A 24,955-nucleotide genomic window follows, 5' to 3' on the forward strand; every position below is an offset into this window, starting at 1 on the left:
GTGAGCGACACAAGCTGAAGGCCACATCTACAGCCAGCAGCCTGAGCAACTGTCCTGTGGCGCCTGGAGCAGGTCAGCCTGCTGCCCCAGAGGACAGGTATAGAAACCCGAAGGCCGGTCATGTCCGTGGACCTCCAGTGCTGACCAGGGGCCTTTCAGACAAGGAGTCCAGGTCTGGCAGGACAGAGACACACACAGAGTCCTCAGACCCCGTCCCTGCCAGCTGCCAGGGGACTGTCTGCACACAGGGTCAGGGTCAACTCTTGGGCCCTGCATTCAGGACGTTGGTAAGGATACCACACCGGCCTTCCTGTAGGCCCCTCAGACTCTGTGACAGCGGTGTGGACACCACAGTGATCTGATCCCACTGTGTCTCGGGACCAGAACAATCAGTTTTTCTGACACATTTCAAAGGCACAGACGTTATCAACAGATGGCACTGGGGGAGTGACCCCAGGCTGGACCCAGGACAGAGGGATGGACACCCACCAGGAGAGGGAGGGGTCGGTCTGGACTGCATGTCAACGCTGAGGTCACGTCCCTGTCCATGTCCTACAACAGCCATGAGCTCTGGGCTGTGAGCTCGGAGCGCCCCTAGTGGTGGGCCTGGGTGCTGCCCCCACCTGTCCTGCAGGATCTGTGTCTGGGCCACAACCGCCCCTCCCGGGGTCCCCCAGTAATAGTAAGTACCAGACACCTGGACAGGTGAGGGTCTCATCCCTGGGGGGTCTCACCAGTGCACAGTCACCTCCTCCTTGGGGCTCCCCAGGAATGTGGAGAACGGAGATTCTGAGAGGAGAGCGATGGTGCCCTGGAGAGCTGGGGTCTTGCAGAGGGAGCCCCAGACAGGAAGCCCTGCACCACCAAACGCCTGCACCTGCTCCTGGCTGTGCTCGGAGCTCTGAGCCTCCTGGGCCTCCTGGAGTCCCTGGGCCCCTGGGGTCCTGATGTGCCCCGGTGGACCCCCAGCCCCGCCCTCCCGTCCTGCAGGGTTTGTGTCTGGGCTCACACCCACTCCCCTCACGGTGTCTCTCGCACAGTAATACACGGCCGTGTCCTCGGGCCTCAGGCTGCTCATTTGCAGATACAGCGAGTTCTTGGCGTTGTCTCTGGAGACGGTGAATCGGCCCTTCATGGAGTCTGCATGGTTTGTGCTACCATCAGGATAAGTGTATGCAATCCACTCAAGCAAGGAGTGGAGAGGAGAGACTGAGAGAACCCCCCAGGCGGCACCAAGTCTCCCCAGACTCCACCAGCTGCGCCTCACCCTGGACACCTGCAAACACAGACACAGCCCGTTAGGACATGGCTCTCGCCCACTGCTTCCCCTCCTGCCCCTCCTCAGGGATCCTGCCCCAGGAATCACCCCTAGAAGAGCCACGAGGAGCAGCCAGCTCAGCCCACGCTCCATGGCAAGTGTCCGCGTCCGTGCTGACCCAAGTGGACCCTGGGTGTGGGCTGGGCTCCTGTGCGGGCTCCTGTTAGGGTTAGGGCTGTTTTTCAGCAGCAGGGGATGCCCTATTTGCATGTGTCCTGCTATATAGCAGCTCTGGCTGGGTCTGGGCCAGAGGAGCCGGGAAGGGTCCTGGGATGTTGGGGTCATGACACACGATGAGCAGGTCCTTATTAGGGGCCAGAGCTGGTGACACTGAGCCCCTGTTACTTGCTGTGATGCAGGCCCGGTGCTGGTGCTCACACGTGCTCTGTGGGGTCTTCTGTGGAAACGGGAACCATGTGCACTGTGGGGTGAGTGGCGGATGCTCAGCCAGTGCTGAGAACAGTGTGAGGTCCCTGAACAGGAGTCGACAGATGTCTGTGTGGTCAGCGTCTCACCTGTGGTCAGGTGTGCACTGGGAGTGGCATCAGGACAGGTGACAGCAGGGAGGTGTGTGGTTAATTCCCATTTCAGTGCCTCTGCCCAGTGTGGCTGCCCTGAGGGGGTGGCATCCAGTGTTCAGGGCTCTGATTTAGGATGGCCTTGGGTGGATGGACACCTCTGTCCATCATAATGGGGTGTGCTCCATCCCCTACCTTTCGGCTCTTTCATCACCTTTAAGGTCCCTCCGAGTCTCTCCATGATGGAAGCTCATGTCCTCATAGCTCAGGTGTGCAGGGCCTGGTGCACAGGGCACCGTGAGTGGACATTGAGGAAATAGTGTCATGGACGGACACAGAGAAGTTACTGTCCCGACAGCCTCTGAGCATCTGCGTGGTGACAGTTGTGAGGCCTCAGGCCTCGTGAGGGACGGAGACTCAGGTGTGTTGGGGGAGGGACCCTCACCTGGGCCCATCTTCCTGGGGGTCACTCAGATGTGAACTAAGGAGAAGGAGAACAGAGAATAAGGGGGTTTATATTGAGAGGAGGGAGTGGGGTTCGTGCACCTTTTTATCATAGACTTTAAAATAGGGAGAAAACTGTGCTCAGAATCGCGCCTGCTGCGGCCTGTGGGGACGTGGGTGTCGGGACGCCTGAGGGTGCCCAGGGCAGGATCCAGATGGGACTGACCAGACCCAGCCCTGGCACTGATCGTGTCCCTTCATTCCTTGGCTTTCGGGCCGGCTGGTCCGGGAGAGGCAGAGGAGGAAAGAGACCAAATCTCCGCTCTGTGGCGGGAGGGCTGCGCCTCATGACGCCTGTTTCCTGGCCGGTCCGTGTGAAGGTGAACATCAGAGAGAAGGTCGGACACAACCTGGGGTGTCCAGGCCCCGCACGTCCTCTCCCCGGGGGGAGTCATCGGGGACGCGGGAGAAGAGAAAGGAGTCTCAGGAGAAACAGGCTCCTGCTCCCCGCGGGCGTGTCTGTGAGTCAGGAGAGTCTCAGAGTCCCTGGAGTTGGATTCTCTAGACTCTCAGAGAGACAGTTCAAAGTGTGGGGGGAGCAGGAGGAACCTCACCAACCGCAGAGTATTTTAGTGACAGTATTGTAAAGAATTGGAGTAGTTATTCCCTCAATACGGGAATAAATGCAATTTGGATAAATACATTTTTTTAATATTTATTTATTTATACAAGAACTGGGGTACAGGGCACTGGTGCAGGAGGGTGAAATAATCCACCAGAGACAGAGCAGGGAGCAGAACAGGCAGAGCACTTAAATACCCTGCTGAGGGGAGCAGTGGGCGAGAAAGGAGAGATCTGCTGCCACACATGGGAGTCTCCCTCTTTGGGTGGGGATCGAAAGGGCACCACGGAGGCTGAGGACAGCTTCACAGCACTGTGCTTAAACTGCTGCACCTCCAGGAGGCCCCAGCTTGCATAACTATTCTGAGAACTGCAGGTTACACACCCACACCAGCACCATGTCCACGGGAGAAGCTGAACTCTCCCCTCTAAGACCAGTCGGGATGGGACGGAACGTCCACAGTCTCCTGTCACTCACCCTTGTCCTGGGCATCCCCACGGGAGCGTCTGGGTGAGAAAAGACTCCAAGGAAAAGGACTGGCCCCCACACACTGCGGCCGTCACACCCACAGAGGACACGCTCACCCCCAGGGAGACCAGGGGATTCCACCAGAGGAAACTGTCGAGCATCACAGTGACATCCCTCGTGGGTCAGGAGAAGGAGGAACACACAGAACACGGGGAATTCTGCTTGCGGGCAACCTGTCAGGAGACAGGGAGGGCGGAGAACACCCCACCTGCCGTCTCCCCAGAACAAGGATACCCGCGGGTGACATGGGGGGCAGGACCCGCACAAGGAAACAGTGAAACTCTGTTGTGAGGAAGTAAGAGACGAGGCCTGGAGAGTCCTGGGCCTGCGACGAGCACTGACCGCGTGGACAGGGCCCCGGCCCCCGTGCGCTCCGGGTACCACTGAAGTCTCTGTGAGGGCACAGTGGCCCCTTGACAGGACACAGAAAGACAATGGTCACTTCACAGGGGCAGAGGAGGCTTGGAAGAGGCCAAACCCTCCTGAGAGAAAGAGAAAATAAAGGCCTCCCCGGGAGACACAGAGCTGGGAACATCCTGAGTCAGCATGGAAGAGGGAACAGCGTCCGTGGGCACAGGACCCCAAAGTCTGCACTGTCCCCCCGTTCCTGAAACACAGTGTCCTTCTTCTCGGGACAGGAGCAAAGTTTCGTGAGATTCAGCGAGAAACACACAAGACACTGAGCAGCAACAGTCCTGGGACCCGGGAGACTCTGCAGAGAAGGGTCCACCGAGAGCTCTCACGGCGGGTACCCCCGTCACAGACACTAGAGGTCAGGCCAGGAGCCCCGGGACCCCAGTGCTGACCAGGGCCCTTCAGACAAGGAGTCGGGTCCAGCCAGGACAGAGACACACGCAGAGTCCTCAGACCCCCGTCCCCACCAGCTGCTAGCGCAATTCCCCACAGTAGTCAGGGCTCAGCTCTGGGGCCTGGATCCAGGACCCTCAATGAGGGTTCCCCACTGGCCTTCCTGAGGGCCCTGGTACCTGTGACAGGGGTGTGGACTACATGGTGATCTGATCCAATTGGGTCTTGGAACCAGAACAGTAAATCAGTTGTTCTGACACATTTCAAAGGCACAGACTTTATTCAACAGATTACACTGGGGGAGTGATCCACCGGCTGACACGAGGAGGACAGGGGGATGGACACCACCGGGAGAGGGCAAGGTTGACCTGGAGGGTGGGTCAAAGCTGGAGGTCACATCCCTGTCCATGTCCTCCCACAGCCATGAGCTGAGTCCAGGGCTGTGAGCTCGGAGCGCCCCTGGTGGTGGGCCTGGGTGCTGCCCCCTCCTGTCCTGCAGGGTCTGTGTCTGGGCCACACCCGCCCCTCCCCGGGTCCCCCAGTAATAGTAAGTAACAGACACCTGGACAGGTGAGGGTCTCGTCCCTGGGGAGGTCTCACCTGTGCACTTTCTCCTTGGGTCACTTTTCTCACTTTCTCCTTTCCCCAAGAATGTGGGGAGCGGGAGCCTCTCAGAGGAGAGCAATGGTGCCCTGGGGAGCTGGGGTCTTGCAGAGAGAGCCTCAGACAGGAAGTCCCTGTCCCCCACCCTGCACATGCTACCAGGCTATGCTCTAGCTCTAAGTCTCCTGGGCTTTCCAGTGTCCCTGGGCCCCTGGAGTCCTGACATGCCCCAGTGGACGCATAGCACCCTTCCGTCCTGCAGGGTTTGTGTCTGGGCTCACACCCGCTCCCCTCACTGTGTCTCTCACACAGAAATACAGGGCCGTGTCCTCGGACCTCAGGCTGCTCATTTGCAGATACAGCGAGTTCTTGGCGTTGTCTCTGGAGATGGTGAATCGGCCCTTCATGGAGTCTGCGTAGTATGTGCTACCACCAGTGCTACTAATGGCTGCGACCCACTGCAGCCCCTTCCCTGGAGCCTGGTGGACCCAGCTCATGTCATAACTACTGAAGGTGAATCCTGAGGCTGCACAGGAGAGTCTGAGAGACCCCCAGGTGGCACCAAGTCTCCCCCAGACTCCACCAGCTGCTCCTCACCCTGGACACCTGCAAACACAGACACAGCCCGTCAGGACACTGAGCTCAGCCACTGCTTCCCCCACTTCCCCCCTCTCCTCAGGGATCCTGCCCCAGGAATCACCCCCTAGAAGAGCCACGAGGAGCAGCCAGCTCAGCCTACGCTCCATGGCGAGTGTCCGCGTCCGTGCTGACCCGAGGGGACCCTGGGTGCGGGCTGGGCTCCTGTGCGGGCTGCAGGGCGGGCTGGGCTGGTTTTCAGCAGCAGGGCCGCCCTATTTGCATGTGTCCTGCTATATAGCAGCTCTGGCTGGGTCTGGGCAGAGGAGCCGGGAGGGTCCTGGGACGTGGGGTCATGACCCACGATGAGCAGGTCCCTTATTAAGGGACAGAGCTGGCTACTCTGAGCCTCTGTTACCTTCTGGGACGCAGGCCCAGGTGCTGGTGCTCACACATGCTATGTGGGGTCTTCTCACCTGGGATCTTTGTATGTTCAGGATCTGCCCTTTGTCAAACCTGTCCTGTCACATAATTTCTCCCATTCAGTTCCCATCTCTTGTTTTTCCGACAGTTTCTTTCATTTTCAGAAGCATGTTAGTTTGATGTAGCCCGTGTTAATGTTCATTTTGCTTCTCTTGTCGTGGGAGCCCCGTCCTCAATATATCCACTAGGGCAATACCAAGTGTTGGTGCCTTTTCCCTCCTGTGCTGATGCCGCCCTGTTGGCACAGCCGGGATGTGGAACCGAGGGCAGGGGATGGATCTGGACTGAGGTGTGTTTGGACAAGTGCTGACAGCTCAGCTGTAGCAAAGGACGGATCCTGCACGTGCAGCAACATGGAGGACCCTGAGGGGGGATGTCAGGGAAATGATGAAGAAAAGACAGACATCGTTGATCTCAGTTCCTGCGGGTGCAGAGAAGCGGAGCAGAGTGTTTCCAGAACCGGGGACAGTGAACTCCTGACATCAGTGGCAGAACTGAGGCCACCAGAGGGGACACTGTTGCCGGGTGGGGGAAGTGGGTCTCATGGAATGGGGTGCTGGGCCAGGGTATGGAGGGTGTGAGGGCACATGTATGATTGTGGACGCGGGACCCAAGGAGCAGACGCGAGGATGTAAAACTGCTTTTCCCCAGAGGATAATGAACAGCAGGTGCCACACGTCGTGATCCTGGGAATCGTGTCTGTGTCGTCCCCGGGCACAGGGGCACCAAACTGGGACTTGTCCGCACGGGGAAAGCCTGAGAAATGTTCCCAGGGGAGACCGTGACGACCCCGTGGCCCGACGGTGGCTCGTGGGGGATGGAATGAGACACGTCCCCGCAGAGACAGAGCAGGTGGAGTCACGACCCGTGGCCAGAGCCTGTGACTCGGCCAACACCCCCCAGGGAGGGACAGAGCAGGCCTGACCCACGGGGATACAGGGGAGGCTCGGTGATTAGACGGACATTGTCCCTGAAGCAATTATCCAGAAACTGCTGGAAACGGTTTTAGAAATTCATTTCAAATACTCAAAAAAATCCACAATTTAATGCGGAGCAAATGAATTCCAACGCCAGCGGCAGGAAGGAGACTCTGTTCAGAGCTGAAGAAAACGGACACACAAGTGAAACCACAGCTGAAACACGCAGGGAGACAGAAGGTGGTGCTGGAGGAAGAAGCATCACACAAGCCTGTGCTCAGCACCACAGCGGGAGGAGACGCAGATAAACAGGAGGCGACACGGAGGAGGAGACGCGGCCACAGACCCTGGAGAGGGAGGGTCCTGGGGGCTCCGGGGTCGTGTCTGGGCCGGCAACTGGGAGGAGCAAGAAACAGACGCACAGAACCTCAGGCGCAAACATCCCCTCAGGCCAGAGTCAGGAGGACAGAAACCCGCAGACCAGCTGCCAGCAGGACAGTGGACACAGGATCCCGAGTCTCCCCTCACAGCACCACGGGGCCTGCGGGTCTTGTTAGTGAGCCCCGACCCCGGGGAACCCCGGCCCGTGCTTCTCCTCTGCAGGGACCCGGGGGGGCCGCGCTGCAGGAGCAGGTCAAGAGGCCCCGGGGTCCCGACCCTGAGACAGACAAGGACGTCGCCCCGGCAGAGACGCCGCAGACCCGCGTCCCGACCCCACAGACGCAGGAGCCTCCACAACGTCTGAGCAAACGGGGCTCTCACCCCGCGGAGACACCCGCATCACACATCGGGGAGACGGGAAGGACCCTCGTGTGAGAAGCAAGAGCGACGTGACCCTCTGGCAGCAGACGTGGGGAGGGACACGGAGACCCCGACAGGCCCACGGAGACGGGGAGAAGCCGCCGTCGGGCCGTGACGTGCAGGTCCAGACCCCGCGTGTCTGTGGGGGGAGAGGGTTGAGGCACTTGGGGCATTTTTGAGCGGGCCCGCGGGTGGGGACTCCCGCGTGTTCTCGGCCGGGCGGCCCGCCGCCCCGCTGAGCCGGCGGCTGAGCCCTCGCGGGGTCCCCCTCAGGGCACGGGCTCGCCAAGGTGGCGGGCGTCCCTGCCGCCATTTTGCCGGGGGAGGGCGGCGCCATCGCCCCCCCCCCCCAGTGCTTCAGCCTGTCGCCCCGGGCCCCGGGCCCTGACGATGGGTCCGGCCCTCCGCGGAAGCGCGCCTGGGCAGGAGAAGCCGCGGGGCGGGAGGGGCGCAGCGCCGGAGGGGGCCCGGGGCAGGGGAAGGGCTGAGGGGACGGGGAGCGAGCGAGGAGCGGAGCCCGACTCTGCTTCCCACGCTTCCCGGCGCGGGGCAGGTTCCCACAGCGGCCGCGGGCGCAGCCTGGAGGCCCCGCGGCGGACCCGCCCGCCCTGACCGCACCCAGCCCTGCCTGGAGGGGACGCGGCGGCCACGTGTCCCGATGCGGGTGCCACGTGACCGAGACCTGGCGCCCGCGGGTCGCAGGCACGTGACCAAACTGTGTGGGGCGGAAGCCCCTGTCACGTGCGCTGGGCGCGGGTGCCATGTGACCGCCGCCGCCCCGTGCCCCGCCTGGAGTTGAGATTCCTCCGCGCGTGCGCGAAGGAGAACTGCGCCTGCGCAGGGCGCGCCGGCGGCGCGGGGAGAAATGGGCCGCGTCCGCGTGGCGCGTCCAGCCGCCCCTCGCGCCGGGCTTGGCCTCTGAGGGCGGCGGCGCCGGGAGAGCCGGTGCAGGCGACGTTCTCAAGGAGACGCCCTGAAGCGCACACGAGGTGCGTCCCTCAGCCCCCCCTTCAGCTGCGCCCCGACACCCGCAGCCGCTGACCCCGGGGCCGGCGCCTTCCCTGGGCCCTTCCCTGGGGCCGTGTTCTCTGCCACGGGGTGAATGCGCGTGGGTCCGCCGCCCCGCCCCGCCGGGCCTCGGCGTCCATTTCCCGGCCTCGGCGCCCTCTGGGCTTCAGCGGCTTCATCATTCTGAGCCCCCCCGCCCCCCTACCCCTGCCCGCCGTCCTCCTCCCCCCACACCCTCCTCCCTCCCCCCCGACCTCGCCTCACCGGTCAGCGCCTTCCCTTGCGCGTCGAAGCAAAACGTCTCCCAACAGCCGCCGCGTCTTCCCCACAGGGTGAATCTCTTCATGTCCTCGTCCAAGCCGTGCGCAGGTTTCCTCGCTCCCCAAAAGTTTGAAAACATGAGTTGTTTGAAAATACGTTAAGCCAAGGGATCTGCGGTGTCCGGCTGGAGGAGGAGCCCAGACCCGGGAGGCCCTCGGCTCGGCTCGGCTCCGCCCTGCGAAGGAACCACGGACTGTCGGACTTTTGGCTTCTGCTCCGGCGCGGCCCTGGCACCCAGTGGGGCCTCAGAAAACATCCGGGAAATGAGTAAGTGAGGAAAGCCCTGGCCTGGCGCCCAGCGGGTCAGGAATTGTGGGGTCTGAAGCTCCCCTGCGCTCTGGATGGCACCGGGCTGCAGCACACGGGGGTCCTCAGGAAGAACGAGTCCTGGGGTGGCCGGGTGCACGGTGACCAGCCAGAGCACCCGCCCTGGGGGCCTCCACGTCAGAAACCAAGCGCTCCGGTTCTTTCCTGCGCCTGGCCATTGGCACACAGTAGGTCCTCCCGAAGCCCCCCCCCCGCACCTGAATGCAAGTCCCCCCGGCATCCACCCGAGAGTCGTCGAAGGTGAGAGACAACGCACAGATGCTTCCTCCCGGGCCGCGGACACCATCTAGGTGTCCGCGCACACTAGGTCCCCAGAAATGCTGCGCTGGACTATTGAGCTGGACGCGCCCAGGCCGGAGCCCAGGGTCACAACCACGCGGTCCAGCTCCTCCCTCTCGCCCAGTTTCCCGCCCCTGGCTGCGCACACAGTGGGTGCTCAGGAAACGCCAGCGGGGTGGCTGAACGGTGAAACGAGACCCCAGTTTCCAGGGGCGGATTTCACTGAGGCGAGAGCCTGGCCTCCCCCGCGGGACCCCGGCGCCCCTCCCGGTGCGGGAAGCAGCTTCTCCTCCCTGGGCCCCTCACCAGCTTCCGCGCGAAGCTCCTTCTGGGGTGTTTCCTCCGTCGGCACCTGCGGGTCTGCGCCGGTCTCCCCGGGGGACACGGCCGACACGCGGCGGCCACGGCGCCCTTTCTCCCCCCGGCCTGTCACCGCCCGCGGGGCCGTGGACCCTCCGGGCCCCCGACCAGCGCCGCGGGCTCCTGTACCTCCACCCCGGTGCTGGGCAGGCCGCGCGCCTGCCCCCCGCCCCTGAGCCCCGCCGCGGAGCCGCCCGGGGCAGTGCGCACCGCCCAAGGCCGGCGTCAGAGGGTTCCCGGCACCCAGCCCAGTGCAGCGGACGCCGGCGGGAGCGCGGGGCGCGGGGGCGGCCCTGTCCCCAGAGGCGCGGGGGCCGCACAGGCGGGGCCGCTCCCAGCCCCCGGTGGGCGCCTCACACCCGCTCCCCGGGCCTTGGGAGGGACGCCCGGCCGAGAGTGCAGCCGGCAGGGCTGATCCCGAGGAGGCTGTGTCCAGGGAGGAGGGTCGGGTCGGAGTGGTTGGACCAGCGGGCCGGGAGGGTCCGAGCCGGAGAGGAGCCTGCACACTCCACCACCCGCCCTTCGGGAAATATCAGAACTGAGCCAAGAGGCAGGTGCACTGGGAAAATGTGTCTGAGTCCTGCCTGGCAGAAGAGAAACTGAGTCACCAGCTCAGGAGCCGCAGGGTCAGCGGGCCTGAAGGGGGCTGGGTCTGCCTGTGGTGCAGAGGGTTGGGTGGGCGGCGTGAGCTGAGGTGGCCTCTGCCTGGAGATTGGTCTCTGCTGTGTCTGCACCTCTTGGCTCGGTTCCCCTGTGCTCCATGATTCTTGCACCTCCTGGTTTTTTCTCGTTGGCTTGGAGTGGTTCCTGTGATTGGAGCCATCTAAGTGTGTAGGGCTTAGGGCAGGAGGAAGGGAGGGGTGGATGACTGTGAGTCTGAGCTGGAGTCTGAGGTCTTTGAGGATTTAGGACGATTTTCCTGAGCTGCCCTCACCCCAGTCTTGGAGCCAGTCATCTTCCAGTGTAATATGGGGAAAAGCTGTGGGCTAGCCACATGCCCAGCTCCTCCACCTTGGGAAGGCTTTCTCTGTTAGAAAATTGGAACCCGTAAAGATAGTCATAATGGCGGTCACTTATTGTGTGCTTACTTTGTGTCAAGTGCTGACGTGTTCCATTTAGTTCTCCCAACAATTCTATGGGTTAGGGATTGTTAGCTTTGTTTTGTAGATATGAAAACCGAAGCTCAGGAGGGACATATCATTTGTTCAGGATCACACTGCTAATAGGTGGCAGAGCTGGAAATTCTTCCTAAGTCTGACTCCAGAACCTATGGCCTTAATTACCGTACTAACCAGCCTTTAGGGCACACTCCCCAGCAAGAGAGGAGGGAGATGGTGATAAGTCCTAGGGTCCCAGCTCCCTGTTGTTGTTTTTTACTTTGTGGCCATCAAAGACTTGCCCTGATCCAACCCACAGTCTTTCCTTATCTGATGCTGGTGTCTCTGGCCCCAGCCTGAAGGGCACCAAAGAAGTGGGCTGTGGCCATTCCAAGTGGCATTCCAAGAAGGCCATTCTCCTTCACACAGCGCTTGGGTGCTAGATCCTGGGGTCGGCTTTCAAGACAATTGCTGTTTTAATCCATCATTCATCCATCCATCCTCCTTAATGAGTAACCTCCCTCCTCAGAGCTGGCCCTCAGGGTGCACGAGGCAGGATCTGTCAGCTCTGCAGGCCAAGCTCCCCTGAGGGCTCCCTGAGCCAGGCAGTGAGGGGCCAGTGGGACCATGACTGAGGCTGGTCCAGCCAGTCCCTGGGGACAAGGACTATGCAATGGGAAAAACAGTAGACTTGGAGTTCTGAAAGTTTTCTGAGCTTCAGTCTTATCTGTTGTAGAGGTTACTAAGTCCTCTCACTTGGAAAGGTAAGAGCAGCACATGGGAAACATGTAAGGAGTCATTGTACAGAAGCGAGGTGCGGTGAAAGAGATTCCTTTTTAGAGGAAGGTGCTCCACGTTGCTCCTGGAACCAACGCCAGGGACAGTGGGCTGGGAAGCAGCAGGATAGCGCAGGCTAGACAGGGGGAGCTGCTTGACTGGGGTGTGTGGGGTGTGAGGACCTGGGAGGGAGGCAGTTTGATGTCCTTCCCCGGGCTCTCTGAAGACTCTAGAGCAGAGTACGGAGTCTGGCTCGGGGTGGGGCTGAGCCCCCAGCGCCACCTCAGCAGTGACTCTGTATGTGCCTCTCTTCCTTCTGCAGCTGCTGCCGCTCACCCCGTGTCTTCTGGCCGCTTCCCTCTTTGCTGCCCCTCCCCATAGGCTCCCTCTCTCCACCTCCTGGGGACCATCATGAATGGTGCCCCTTCCCCAGAGGATGGGGCCTCCCCTTCCCCTCCCCCCTTGCCACCGCCCCCTCCTCCTAGTTGGCGGGAGTTCTGCGAGTCCCATGCCCGGGCTGCTGCCCTGGACTTTGCCCGCCGTTTTGCTGAGCTCTTCCTGCAGCACTTTGAAGCCGAGGTGGCCCGGGCCTCTGGCTCCCTCTCACCACCCATCCTGGCTCCCCTGAGTCCTGGTGTGGAGATCCCGCCACATGACCTGTCCCTTGAGAGCTGCAGGGTGGGCGGGCCCCTGGCTGTGCTGGGCCCTTCTCGATCATCTGAGGACCTGGCCGGCCCCCTCCCTTCCTCGGTCTCTTCCTCTTCTACGACCTCCTCGAAGCCGAAGCTAAAGAAACGCTTCTCCCTCCGTTCAGTGGGTCGCTCCGTCCGTGGTTCAGTCCGTGGCATCCTGCAGTGGGGGGGGCTGTTGACCCTCCTTCCCCAGCTGGGCCCTAGAGACCTCGACAGGCCCCCCAGTCTTAGGTGGAAACAGCAATTCCAACTCCTCTGGTGGGGCTGGGACCATTGGCAGGGGACTGGTTAGTGATGGAACCTCCCCTGGGGACAGATGGACTCACCGTTTTGAGAGGCTGAGACTCAGTCGGGGTGGGGGGACCTTGAAGGATGCAGCAGGGATGGTGCAGAGGGAAGAGCTGCTGAGTTTCATGGGGGCTGAAGAGGCAGCCCCTGACCCAGCTGGAGTGGGCCGGGGGGGAGGGGCAGCTGGGCCTACCTCAGGGGGAGGAGGGCAGCCTCAGTGGCAGAAGTGTCGCTTGCTGCTTCGGAGAGAAGGAGGAGGAGCAGGAGGAAGTCGCCTGGAGTTCTTTGTACCACCCAAGGTGAGGTCCGGTGGGGGGGTGGGGAGCGAGTGACTGAGCCACCAGAGTGGTGGCTGGGCCCTGCAGATAGGCCGGGAGGCTTGCCCGCCCTTGCACATGGCTCTGTGTACTGTTTTTAAAGCTTACTCCTGGCTTTGGGTTAGTAGCTGTGGGCAAGGACTAAAAAATAGTCATTTGCTTGAGTCTAACTAGGGTGTAGAAGGAAGGATGGTTTCTGTGCACCAAATACCTGCCCTTCGCTCCCTCCCAACCTAGGCGTCCCGGCTGCGACTTAACATCCCCTGCTCTACTATCACTGATGTGCGGACAGCCACGGCCCTGGAGATGCCTGACCGAGAGAACACATTTGTGGTTAAGGTAGGAGCCCTGTCCCCCTGCCCTCTTGGGGCACTTGTGTTGGGGAGAAAGCTGTTAGCAAACAAACAGGGGGCATTGGTGGAAGAAAGTGTAGGTGTCAGGTACCCTGAGAGTGTGTCCCTGAGGGCCACGGCTTTTCTGGGAGGAAGGAAGAGCAGGAGGATGCTCTGGTTGTTGGGGGAAGATGAAGGTCTCAGGACCCAGAAGTGGCCTTTGAACCTCCTCTTGTTCCTGTAGGTGGAAGGCCCTTCAGAATATATCCTGGAGACGGCTGACGCTCTACATGTAAAGGCCTGGGTGTCTGACATCCAAGAATGCCTGAGCCCAGGGTGAGGAACTTGACTTCTGGCTGTGAGAGATGCTGGGGGCGGGTGTGTGGAGCAGCTTTGTGCCTCACCTGGTGACTTGCCTCCCAGCACCATTTTTCTGTTGTGCAGACCTTGCCCTGCTACCAGTCCTCGTCCCATGACCCTCCCTCTGGCCCCTGGGACCTCATTTCTTACAAGGGAGAACACAGACAACCTGGAGCCGCCTTGCCTCAATCACTCAGAGAGTCTGCCCAGCCAGGATCTGCTGCTGGGCCCCAGCGAGAGCCACGACCGTCTGTCACAGGGTGAGGGTGGCGCCTTTGTACAAACCCAGCCTCTGTTAGGCCCAGGCCCTCTGTCCAGACTCCAGGGCACCCCAGTCCTGCTTCTCAGCTGCCTACTCCCACTTCCATCCCCCAATGTTTTATCTTTTGTTCCTGAACATAGGAAGCCAGTTAGAACCATCAGATCACCACCACCATCATCTGAGTCCTAAGCAAACTCCTGTCCACCCGTCTGTGCCCAGCCTGACCCACTTTCCCATAAGTCTTGTACAGGCCACCACTCTGGCTAGACATTTCTCCAAGCTTCCAGAACATTTTATAGATGTCTTTGTTTTGCTCTTAAACTGTGTCTGCCTGCATTTGTGCCAGTATTTCTCAGCTGACTAAACACATGCATGACTCTCGCAGCTCACATTACAAGACTCGACTATACCTTTTCTTCCTGATCCTCTGGTTCAGCTTCACAGTAATTCAGCTTCATAGCATGCAGGCTGTATTCAGTGAATGAACAAATGAATTAGAGAATCTGAGCGCTAAAATGAACATTATAAGTTCCAATCTCCTTGTTTCTCAGGCTGCTAAGACCTTGTGGTGGTAAAGGGGTGGACGTGGCTTTTTTTGGGTCACCTGAGAGTCACTGACAAAGACGGGCTACGCCAGCCTGATAGCCGGGCGGCTGTTCTCTGTGCTTTCTTCTACTTAGCTCTGAGCACTGACCATACCTGTAGGCCTGGACTGCCAGTCAGCAGACACTCAGGAATACCCTCGCACATGCCTTGCCCTGCGTTGGGCAGGGTGGGGAACACAGAGATGCCTGAGATGAGCTCTGTGCCCTCCATGGGCTCACAAGACATCCAAGTGGAAAGAGGAACTCGGGCATAGAGGCCTTGGGGGCTCAGAGGGGTAGGACCCTGGTGGAGTCAGGCTACACAGGGAGATGAGAGAAAAGAGTGTGGCTTGCACGAGCAGCCGTCAAGAACAGAGACGTGAGATGGGGAGAGCCCAGATTTGGAAAAATCATATGGGATGACTGGGCTCAAGCAGGGGATACATGAATACAGGTTGACTGAAGGTCAAGTCAGTTGAGTTGGGATTCCTAGGATTTCTAGCCCCAAGAGTTGAGGGCATTGTGCTGTAGGCAGGAAAAGGACCTATTTGTAAAGTGAAAATGCATGTGGGATTCTACCCCCACTTCTGCAACAATAGCTGTAAGTTCAGCTAGTGATGCAGAGAAGGCATAGGCGCGTTTGAGGCGAGGACTCCTCTGCAGTGACTGCAGTTCCCTCAGCACTGCAGGAAATCTAAGTTAGTCATCAATAAACCCATCAGGGGTCAATAAAACCTAAAGAAGGACCCAGCACCCTGGCCAGCTGACTGGGGGTCGGCTGGCTGGTGGTGACGTGTACCCAGGCAGAACAGTCCTGCCAAAGGGAGCTTCTGGAGTTCTCAACTCTGCTCACTCCCGGTTTTTTTTTTTTCCCCCCCAGGAGCATATGGTGGCCTCTCAGACCGCCCCTCGGCATCCATCTCCCCCAGTTCTGCCTCTATTGCTGCCTCCCATTTTGACTCGATGGAACTACTTCCCCCAGAGTTGCCCCCCCCGAATGCCCATTGAAGAGGGACCCCCAGCAGGGGCGGTTCATCCCCTCTCAGCCCCTTACCCACCCCTGGACACTCCGGAGACAGCCACAGGTACCAGAGGTGTGAGTGTGTGTCTGCCTCCAGGCCCAGCTGCCTGACTCCCTGAAGCTATCTTGGCCTCCTGAGGCACTTGCCTGGGGGGCGGGGGGGTAGGGGTGGGAGTGACACACGAGGGGAAAGCAAGACTTTTCTTCCCCCAGGATGGGGGAGGCGTCCCTGATCCCAGTTTCCCTCCTCTCTCCTTCCTGAAGGGTCATTCCTGTTCCAGGGGGAGTCGGAGGGAGGTGAGGGGGACCAGCCCCTCTCAGGGTATCCTTGGTTCCACGGGATGCTCTCTCGACTCAAGGCTGCCCAGCTAGTGCTGGCGGGAGGTGCCGGCTCCCACGGTGTCTTCCTGGTACGACAGAGTGAGACAAGGAGGGGCGCGTATGTTCTCACTTTCAACTTCCAGGGCAAGGCTAAGGTGAGTGACTAGAACAAGGCTGTGTTCCATGCAGCGAGCTTGCAGGCGGCGCGGGCACACTGCTGTCGGGGAGAGCGCTCTGTAACTGGCAGGGGCTTAGACTCCCGCTTCACCTGGCTCCTCCTACCCTCAGCACCTGCATTTGTTGCTGAATGAGGAGGGTCAGTGCCGGGCCCGGCACCTGTGGTTCCTGTCCATTTTCGATATGCTCGAGTATTTCCGGGTGCAGCCCGTCCCTCTGGAGTCTGGAGGCCCCAGTGACGTCCTTGTCAGCTATGTCGTATCCTCCCAGCGACAGCAGGGTGAGCAGAGCAGGTCTGCAGGGGAGGAGGTGCCCGTGCACCCAAGAAGTGAGGAGGTGTGTGTGCCAGAAAGATGGGGTGGGGGGCTTGAGGAGGAAAGTGCTGTTAGGGGAGCAGGGTGGAGAAGGCCGCAGAGTGTTGGGGTTTTGGAGGGAAGAAGCACACTGAGAGGATGTAGGCAGGCAGAGGGCTCCTGTGGGAGCCAGGGAGGAAGCTAAGTCGGGCGGGTCATCCCCATTCCATCCAGCTCCTCTGTGCCATCATTTGTCTGTCTCCTAGGCCCATCCTCCCGGCCTTGTCTTTGCCCTTCTTCACACCCTTGCCTTTGGCCTGCCCTTCTTGGGGACACTCGGGCTGATCCCCTTCCTCCCCCCATGTCTGATGTCCCTGTCTGATCTCCCTTTTCCCCACCCCAACGTCCCATCTGTCCCCACATTGCCCCTCCCCCCCAGGCTGGGAGCAGGCCGGGAGCCATGCAGGGGTGTGCGAGGGAGATCGATGCTACCCCGATGCCTCCTCCACCCTCATGCCCTTCGGAGTGAGTGACTGTGTGTAAGTGTGGTCCTCCTCTCACTGCCGCCCATGATCCATCTTCCATGGATGGGGGGTTGTCAGGAGATGGGACGTGGGGGAGATAGCACATGGCTCCTGGGGGGATGAGCGAAGGGAAGGCCGCTACAGGAGCTTGCCTCCATCCACAATCAGTCTGTCTTCTTACCATTCCTGTCTAGAACCGAACACCTCCCATGACCTACCCCAGCCCCCTGAACCCCCTTCATGGACAGATCCCCCACAACCTGGGGCAGAAGAGGCGTCGGGGGCGCCAGAAGTGGCGGCAGCAACCGCCGCAGCAGCCAAAGAGAGGCAAGAGAAAGAGAAAGCGGGCAGTGGAGGGGTCCAGGAAGAGCTGGTCCCCGTGGTTGAGCTGGTCCCCGTGGTTGAATTGGAAGAGGCCATAGCACCTGGCACAGAGGCCCAGGGAGTCTCTGGATCTGGTGGGGATCCTGGGGTGACCCTGATGGTGCAGCTCCAGCAGTTGCCACTAGGGGGCGATGGAGAAGAAGGGGGCCATCCCAGAGCCATTAGTAACCAGTACTCCTTCGTGTGAGGCACCCCATCCCACTCTTTCTCCACTCTTCTTGCTCCCCAGCCCTCGGTTGGTGAGATTGGGACTGGGTAAGGACAAAGAGGAGCAGTAGGAATCCCCTCCCACATGCTTCCTGACCCTTGAAGGCCAAGGGCATGTATGATGGTACAAGAAAAGGTTGACGAGCCCTGTTAACTCCCCAGTTCATACACTACAGGTGCCCTGTCCCCTCGGCAGGGGATTCGGCCTCCATTACCTCCCTGAGGGGCTCTATGGTCAGCCCCACCCCTGGGGGCCATTTCCCCATTAACCACCCCTCCCCAGCCCAAGGAAGGGTGCAGGGGAAGGGCTGTCAGTTATATTAAGGTGGTGGTGGTTGTTTTAAACAAAATGGAGACGCATAACTAAAAGGATTTATCTCAGTTCCATCGTGATGGCTGTGGCCAGTGTTTGCGGTGGGGGCTGGGCCAGGCGGGTCAGGAAAGCAGCCCACTCAGTGTTGTCAGCGCCAGAGCTACGAGGCTGGGAAGCAGGGTCAGGTCGAGTCCCTGTTGCTCTCCAGCCTTGTGCTTCCAGCCCCCGCTCCTCACGGGCTGTGGTGGTGGTCGAGCCGTAAGTGCAGAGCCGGACCCCTCTTCTCGGGGTCTCTGGGCAACTTCCCTTAATGGGACAGGATGGTGAACAGCGGGGTTGCCAGTCTTCAGGGGCCTTTCCTGCTGTGGAGTCTCTGGTTAAGGCTTCCTACCCTAGGGAGAAAGCAGGCAGGGAGACCGCCGGGAGTGGGCGGCAGGGCTATGGCGTCTGTGTGGGGAGAGGGCCCAGGGCAGGCTGACAGCCCCTCAGGGCCCAGCGGGGAAGCTGGAGGATGGAAGGCAAAGCGCACCTGGCTTTGCCTGTTATTTACTCTGTTACCTGGGCAAGGTGTAGCATTCCCCGACTCAGGATACCGTGTGGGGACAGATCTGTGAAACGGGAGTCACATCTGGGTCAGAGCTGCTGACGTGATTGGCCTGGCCTGGATGATGTTTCCACTGGAGTTCACAGATTGCCGGCTTCTCTTGAAATCAGAAGATCCAGCCTCACGGAGTTCATCTTCCACCTTGCCCTCTTTCCACCCACCTAGAAAGTCACATGACTTCTTGGCCCCTGTGGGCATTTGAGTTGGCAGCGCTCCTCTCCTCCTCAGGGCCCTCCATTAAACCCAGGCTCCTCCCTCTGAACTGAACTGTGATTTTGCTCTCCAACAGAGGGCACCCCTGGACTTCCCAGCTCTGGGGTGGTGGGTACCAACTAGGAGGGATGGGGTACTGCAGAATCCTACTTAAACTGCTTGGCCCGCTCACCTCCATCCAGCTCTGCCTCTTACCATCCTGCCTTTTGCTTTCCTTCCCAGGTGCCCCCCAGCCTCTGCCCCCACTTCCAGGAGGCCCTACCCACGCTTACGACCTTGCTATTCTGGGCTTTGTGTCCTATTGGGAGATGGACAGGAGGCAGCTGGGCTCACAGGCCACCCAGGCTGAGGTAGAGTGGGGGAGTCTGCTGGCTCTCCCTGTTTTAGATGATCCCTGGGGCTCCCCTAAACCTGGGCCTCTGGAATCTGGGGATAGAGTTGGCCTTGAAAAGGGAGGAATGGTTTGGGGATCTGGGTGCTGCGTTCTTAAAAGTGAGGGCAGTAAAGGCAGTGATATCTGTCTCCCTCCTGACTCACACACCCCCACTCCCCAGTTAGCTGGAACTGATCCTCCTCCTCTGGCAGTTCCTGGTGCTGTGAGGCTTCCCCCTTCCCTGAAACCCTGCCAGCTTGCCAGCTTTCAGGGACCTGCCTTCTGAAGATGGGTTGGGGAGAGGTATACAGGGATACCCCCCTACCCCACCAAGATTTGCATGTCTTGGCTAGAGACACCTAAGAGACTTCCCTTCTAAGTCTTTCTCAATGGGTGGTTGAACTGAAGTTTGAAATTGGCCAGGGACTGGCCTGGCTCTGCATTGATGTCCTTCAGAACGTGGCTCCCACACAGCCCTCATAGGAGAGAAGAAAATCTTCCAGCTCTGAACTTAGAGCTTAGAGACCCTGGGTGGGAGATAGTCAGCTTTCATTAGGCAGCCTTCATCCCCGATGGCGATTCTTTGGCAGCCCTTGGCTGGGGCCCTTCCCTCTCTGGCTTCAGTCCCCCTCTGGGAAGTTGGGGGTGGTAGAGATGGAGAACCTTAAAGGGCCCTGCTGGCAGCAGTGGCCTGTAAAGCCTCCTTTCCTGGGTCTCTTGCTCGCCACTTCCTTGAAGCTGTGATCTCTGCAGTCTCTCCTCCATGTATGGGCATTCCTGCTCCTTTAAGACAGTGCCCCTGTCACTCCTCCAGGTGGTGGTGGGGAGAAGCCAGCCAGCCCCCAAAAGCTTGGCACATGCTCTGCCTGGCTCTGGCCAGAGAAGGTGGGTGCTAGACCAGGTGGAGGTGCCTGTTGATATGACCTGGACACATCCCATTGTCTGACACCCCCCCTCCCACTAATGGGTCACAGCAGGATTCTGCTTCAGGGGAGGGGTTTGGGAACCCTGTAAAGGGGGGGAAGGGAGGGAGGGGAGGAGCACCGTGTCCTTAACTCACCCTGGAGGCTGCCCCTCCCCCAAGCTCAGGGAGTAGAAGGGGTGAGTATGAGGGGAGCTAAATCTTAAGTGCCAGCCACCCCATCCCTGTTGACCTACCCACTCCCCAAAAGTGGGGTTTCCCTTTCTTTTGCCTGCTGTCTTCTGTGTCTCTCATCTACTGAGGAACTTGAGCACGAGAATAGCAAGCAGCCTCCAGGCCCTTTCCGAGGTCCGTGGCCTCATCATTCAGGGAGCAGGCCGAGATGGAGTTAGGGCTGGAGGACAGGGTCAAAATGTGCTTCCCCTCACTGACCTTTCCCAGGATTCTCCATGAGCCTCTCTGCCCTCCTTGCCTCCCCTACCCACACCCTGTCTACCCTGTCTGCTCCTCCAGCAGCTGCCCTGATAGGAACCAAAAGGCCCTCATCCCCAAGCAGGGGTGGGGCCGGGGGGTGGGGGGCTCAGAGCAGCTGCTTCTCTGAGGAAGCTGACGCCAAGGCCAGCCGCTCAGCAACAACTTGTGGCTTTGCACCCAGCCCTGGCCCCGTCCCCACCCCCTGGCTGCTCCCCCCCACCTCTGGGCTACCCCTTTTCCCACTGCACCTCAGACCCCCTCCTCTAACCCTGCAGCCCCCTCTGCTCCCCCAGCTCTGGCTCTGTTCTGTCCTTTCCCCTAGACCTGCTGAGCCCATTCCTTGGGGCTGCAGCCTCTGCCTTATCCAGTGCCCCCAGGCCCCTCTCCTTGTGCCCTTCCGCTTGTCTCTTCCAGTGGGGTTGAGCACACAACTGCACACCTCAGTACCCTTGACAGATACTCGGGACCAGAGTGCATTGCAGACCACACACCACCTCTGTAAACCCTGGGCTAAAGAGCACAGTGTGGGGTGAGGTGACCCTCAATACATGACTTGGGGTGACCCTACCCCCATCCTGAGACATCTCTCCCTCTCTGCCATCAGCACATTCTGTAGCCTCTTGGGTTACCCAGCTGCCTGGGTATCCCATTTTCTTGTTGGGGGGGGGGAATTCCCTGTCGGGGATGGGGGAACCCTGAAGGCCATGTTCTCAGAGGCTCAGTTAGAGCGATGATGGGGGGAGTTTAGGGGAGACAGGCAGTCCTGGCTTTGATCACAGGGCCTGGACACTAAATCCCTTGTTGATGGCTGTGGCAACCCCTCCCAAGGGTAGAGTTACCATCTTCTGCCCTGTCCCTTTGACCCTCTCGCTCCCTACTTCCCCTTGTTCCTCTAGAGCCACTTCCTCTGGCCCTCAAAGGATGTCCTTCTTCTCTTCGATCCCCTAAAAGTTGGAGTATCTCTGCTACCTTTTCTGTAAAGTAGGTGAGGAGGAAGGAGAACTGTGGCAATAGAAACGGGGTCAGGTTGGGCGAACTGGGAAGAGGTGCCAGGGGAGTGAATGTGAAGGTCTGAGAGGAGTCGGTTCAGGGAAAGAACAGGAATAGGAAATTAAGTGTAACTGAGGAAGTCGAGGCAGTTGGGGGAGGAGTCATAGCAGAAGACAGAAAGCAGTGTCTTTCCCTGCCCCCCTCCCCTGGGGCTGGAGCCACCTTAGCTCCCTCGTGAGTGACATCTCAGGCTGCAGCCCCACTGTTCCCCCTCTGTCAGCAGAAATCTCTCTCTCCTGACCCCTCCTGCTGGAGTCTCAGCCAGCCAATACCTGACGTGGGGGAGGGGGAGCCTGGCCTCCCCCACTCCCTCATAAGGACCTGCTGGGGGCTGGGGGGGGTGGCCGGCTGCTGCAAGTGGGACGGGGGTCAGAGCTTCGTGGAGGGAAGAAAAACCTGGGGGGGTAGGAGAGAAAAGGAAGAAGCACAAACAGGCAGGTGGACACACTGAGGAAGGCCCCCCACGTGTGAGAGTCCCCCTAGAAGGAACACACCTCCCCCTGGCCCCCAGGAAGGGAGCACAATGGAGGCCGCACACTCCAAGACCACAGAGGAATGTCTGGCCCATTTTGGGGTAAGCGAGACAATAGGCCTCACCCCGGACCAAGTTAAGCGGCATCTGGAGAAATACGGCCCCAATGGTGAGTGTCCCTTGGAGGAGACTGGCAGGGCCCTCTCACAGCACTGCAGCGCACACACATGCACACACGCAGATGCACACAGGGGCGCTCCCTCCAGGGTACCCCAGGGAGGAACTGGCTCATGGTACAGATTGCAGGGGAGGGGAGAGCCCTGAGACTCAGAGTTTGGGGAGGTTTTATGGGATGACCTTGGTGAACCTCGGGTGCCCTTTGGTGGCCTGGTGCCCTTACTTTAGGCATAAGTCCTGGTGGTGGTGGTGGGGTAGTATTAGAATGAACCCAAATGAATATGTCCTTTTCTGTTTCCCTGGGTAGAGCTCCCGGCTGAGGAAGGTAAGTTACTGGACTCCCTGAGTTCTCATCAATGACCCCCGTCTCCTCTGTACCCCACTCCCTTCTCCCTACGACTCCCGACAAACGGCCCTCCCCACAGGTTAGAGTCTGGCTGGGGGCAGAAGTTTCCAGGCGCTTTCTCTTTGAGATATCCAGCCCTTGAACAACTGCCCATCGCTTTGGGAGCCTGTTTTTGACTCCTGGCAAGTTCCCTCCACCCTTCTGTCGGTATCAAGGTGCCTATCACCCCATTCCTGCTCTAGGCTGGAGTCCCACACGTTCATCCTCTAGACCTTCATCCTGGGGCCTCTGCTCGCCTCGTCCCCCAGGGAAGTCCCTGTGGGAGTTGGTGGTAGAGCAGTTTGAAGACCTCCTGGTGCGGATCCTTCTCCTGGCGCTTGCATTTCCTTGTAAGTGCGGAGAGGCATCCTGGGGTGTGGCTGGGGTGCAGTTTGGGGGGCTCTGGAGAGTCTGCTGGGGGCTGGGGGTGTTGGACTCATCAGTCCTCTAGCCCAAAATCCTCCACTACAGACCATAACTGAGGGAGGTCGGGGGCCGCTGAACTGCGTCCTCCTCCACCCTCCCCCCACACCCTGCAAGCAGGTTTTATTTTAAGCTTTAGGGCGTTCTCAGCCAAAACACTGAAGCTAAGCCCCCCCGCAACTTCAAGGGCTTGGGAGGGCTCAGCCTGGGCTGCCGCTCCCGGGCCACCACTATTCCCGGCATGCCCTGGGGCACAGGCTGCGCTCCGCCAATCCCCAAGCCTCCCGGCCCCCGGCCCCGCCCTCCCGACACTGATTGGCTCAGACAGAGACCAGATGCACTGTGACTGACAAAATGTGTCTCGGGGGTCCCGGGCGGGGGCGGCGGGGCGGGGCGGCGGGGCGCGACTCCCCGCGGGGGCGCTGAGGCAGTGTGTGGGCGCCCCCCCCCCCCTGCCTGTCAGCGGAGACGCCCGCTGCATTTGCTGCCGCGGGGAGACCCTGTGTGGCGGGTCCGCGGAGGGACCGTCTGTGACTGTGGCTCTGGAGCCCCTCAGCAGGAGCGCACTGGGGAACACGCGGGAGCCTCAGAAGCTTGCGGTGGGGGTGGACCCCCCAGATCACCCCTGTGTAAGGGACGGTCTGATAAAGTGCCCTCGAACTGCTGAGGAGAGAGGAGTCTCCCTTGGGATCAGGCCAGGAGTAACTTCTCCTCAGGACTTACTGCGCCCTAACTTGTCTCCCTCCTACAGGGTGGAGTGGCAGGGACTCGGGGGCCTCTGTCCACCAGCACCCCCACCCCCAGCTGGGGCTTTCTTCTCCGTGGTGGGCCACTGCACAACAGATGGGATTTTCACGAGGCAGGAACTTCTGCAAGAGCACAGGTCACAGGCGAGGGGAGGGCCAGGGAGACATCTGCAGCAGAGGTTTGAACCCCTGCAAGAAATCAGTAGAACAGGTGGAATACCTGCCTGTGGCAGGTGCTGATAGGAGAGTCTTTTGAAGGAAGAGAGGATGTGTGGGGTTATTGAGCATCCGTGTGCCCAGGACTGTACCAGGGATGTTTCGCCTCTTATATAATTCTTACAGTAGCCTCATGAAACGATTCCCACTTAATCATTAGGCATTTTGCCCTCAGAGAAGCCTGGCAGTTTGCCTGTGGTCACAAAGCTTGGAATCATGAAATTTGTTTTCAGAAGTTTATTTGGGGAAAAGTATCAAGGAGAGGCAAAGCAAGAATGTATATTTGTTAATAAGTTGCATTATGGCAGCCAGCCCAGGGCTTTGCAATAGTCTTTGCTCAGTCAGTGTGATTGAATGAGTGAGTGAGGGCAGTGTGGGAATGAGACTTTGCAATATATGATTTTCACTGAATGCCCTGAGTTCAGGGTGTGGCTTCCTTCCCTGGCAGCCCCACGATGATCTTGCTTCTGGATGGCTCCAGACTTATGGGGTCTGGGAGAGGCCTCTGGGTGTGGTCTTTGATCTGACTTGCTCTGGGGAACTAAAGGAGTCCTTCAAAGGATGGGTGTTGGGAGACCACCCTCCCTGCTGCAGAATCCTTGAGGGAAAGGAAGGACAGGATCGCTTTTAGGAAGCTTGATCCACACTGTCCTCTGATTACATGCACCAGCAGACGCTGCTCTGCAGATAGCAGTCAGGACACTTCTACCCAATAGTACCTCTCCACGAGAAGGAGGAGGCAGAAATGGTGCCAACCAAGCAAGGCTTATTGGGAGAATGCTGTCTGGGGATTGTAAAGGTTCTGCTCCTGATGCACCCTCATCTCTCATAGAACTTTCACTCCACTCGAATCCCAAAGGTGTGGATTTGGAACCAAAGATAGACTGATTTCTTGTCCAAAAATGTAATGGTGAAAGGAGCTAAGCCATGGAATTCACCGCAGAGCTTTCCTGGGAGAGGTTTCCTGTTCCCCTTCCTGCCTTCTTCCACACATCCAAACGCAGTAACGTCCTTCTTTAATAGAAGTGGTTTCCTTGAG

General features: G+C 59.5%; 1 long non-coding RNA gene and 1 pseudogene across 1 annotated transcript; both read left to right on the forward strand.

The window, feature by feature from the left end:
• Positions 1–10,411: 10,411 nt before the first annotated feature.
• Positions 10,412–19,067, forward strand: LOC119239494 (SH2B adapter protein 1-like; annotated as a pseudogene).
• A 2,850-nt stretch (positions 19,068–21,917) lies between these two features.
• LOC119238380 (uncharacterized) lies at positions 21,918–22,858 on the forward strand. The gene is made up of 3 exons (XR_005123563.2): positions 21,918–22,138; positions 22,454–22,471; positions 22,801–22,858. It is a non-coding gene; the product is annotated as an uncharacterized LOC119238380 (long non-coding RNA).
• The last annotated feature ends 2,097 nt before the right edge of the window (positions 22,859–24,955 follow it).

This window comes from Talpa occidentalis, unplaced genomic scaffold (genome assembly GCF_014898055.3).
Source record: "Talpa occidentalis isolate TD23 unplaced genomic scaffold, MPIMG_talOcc4v2.1 talOcc4.11, whole genome shotgun sequence".
Taxonomy (NCBI): domain Eukaryota; kingdom Metazoa; phylum Chordata; class Mammalia; order Eulipotyphla; family Talpidae; genus Talpa; species Talpa occidentalis.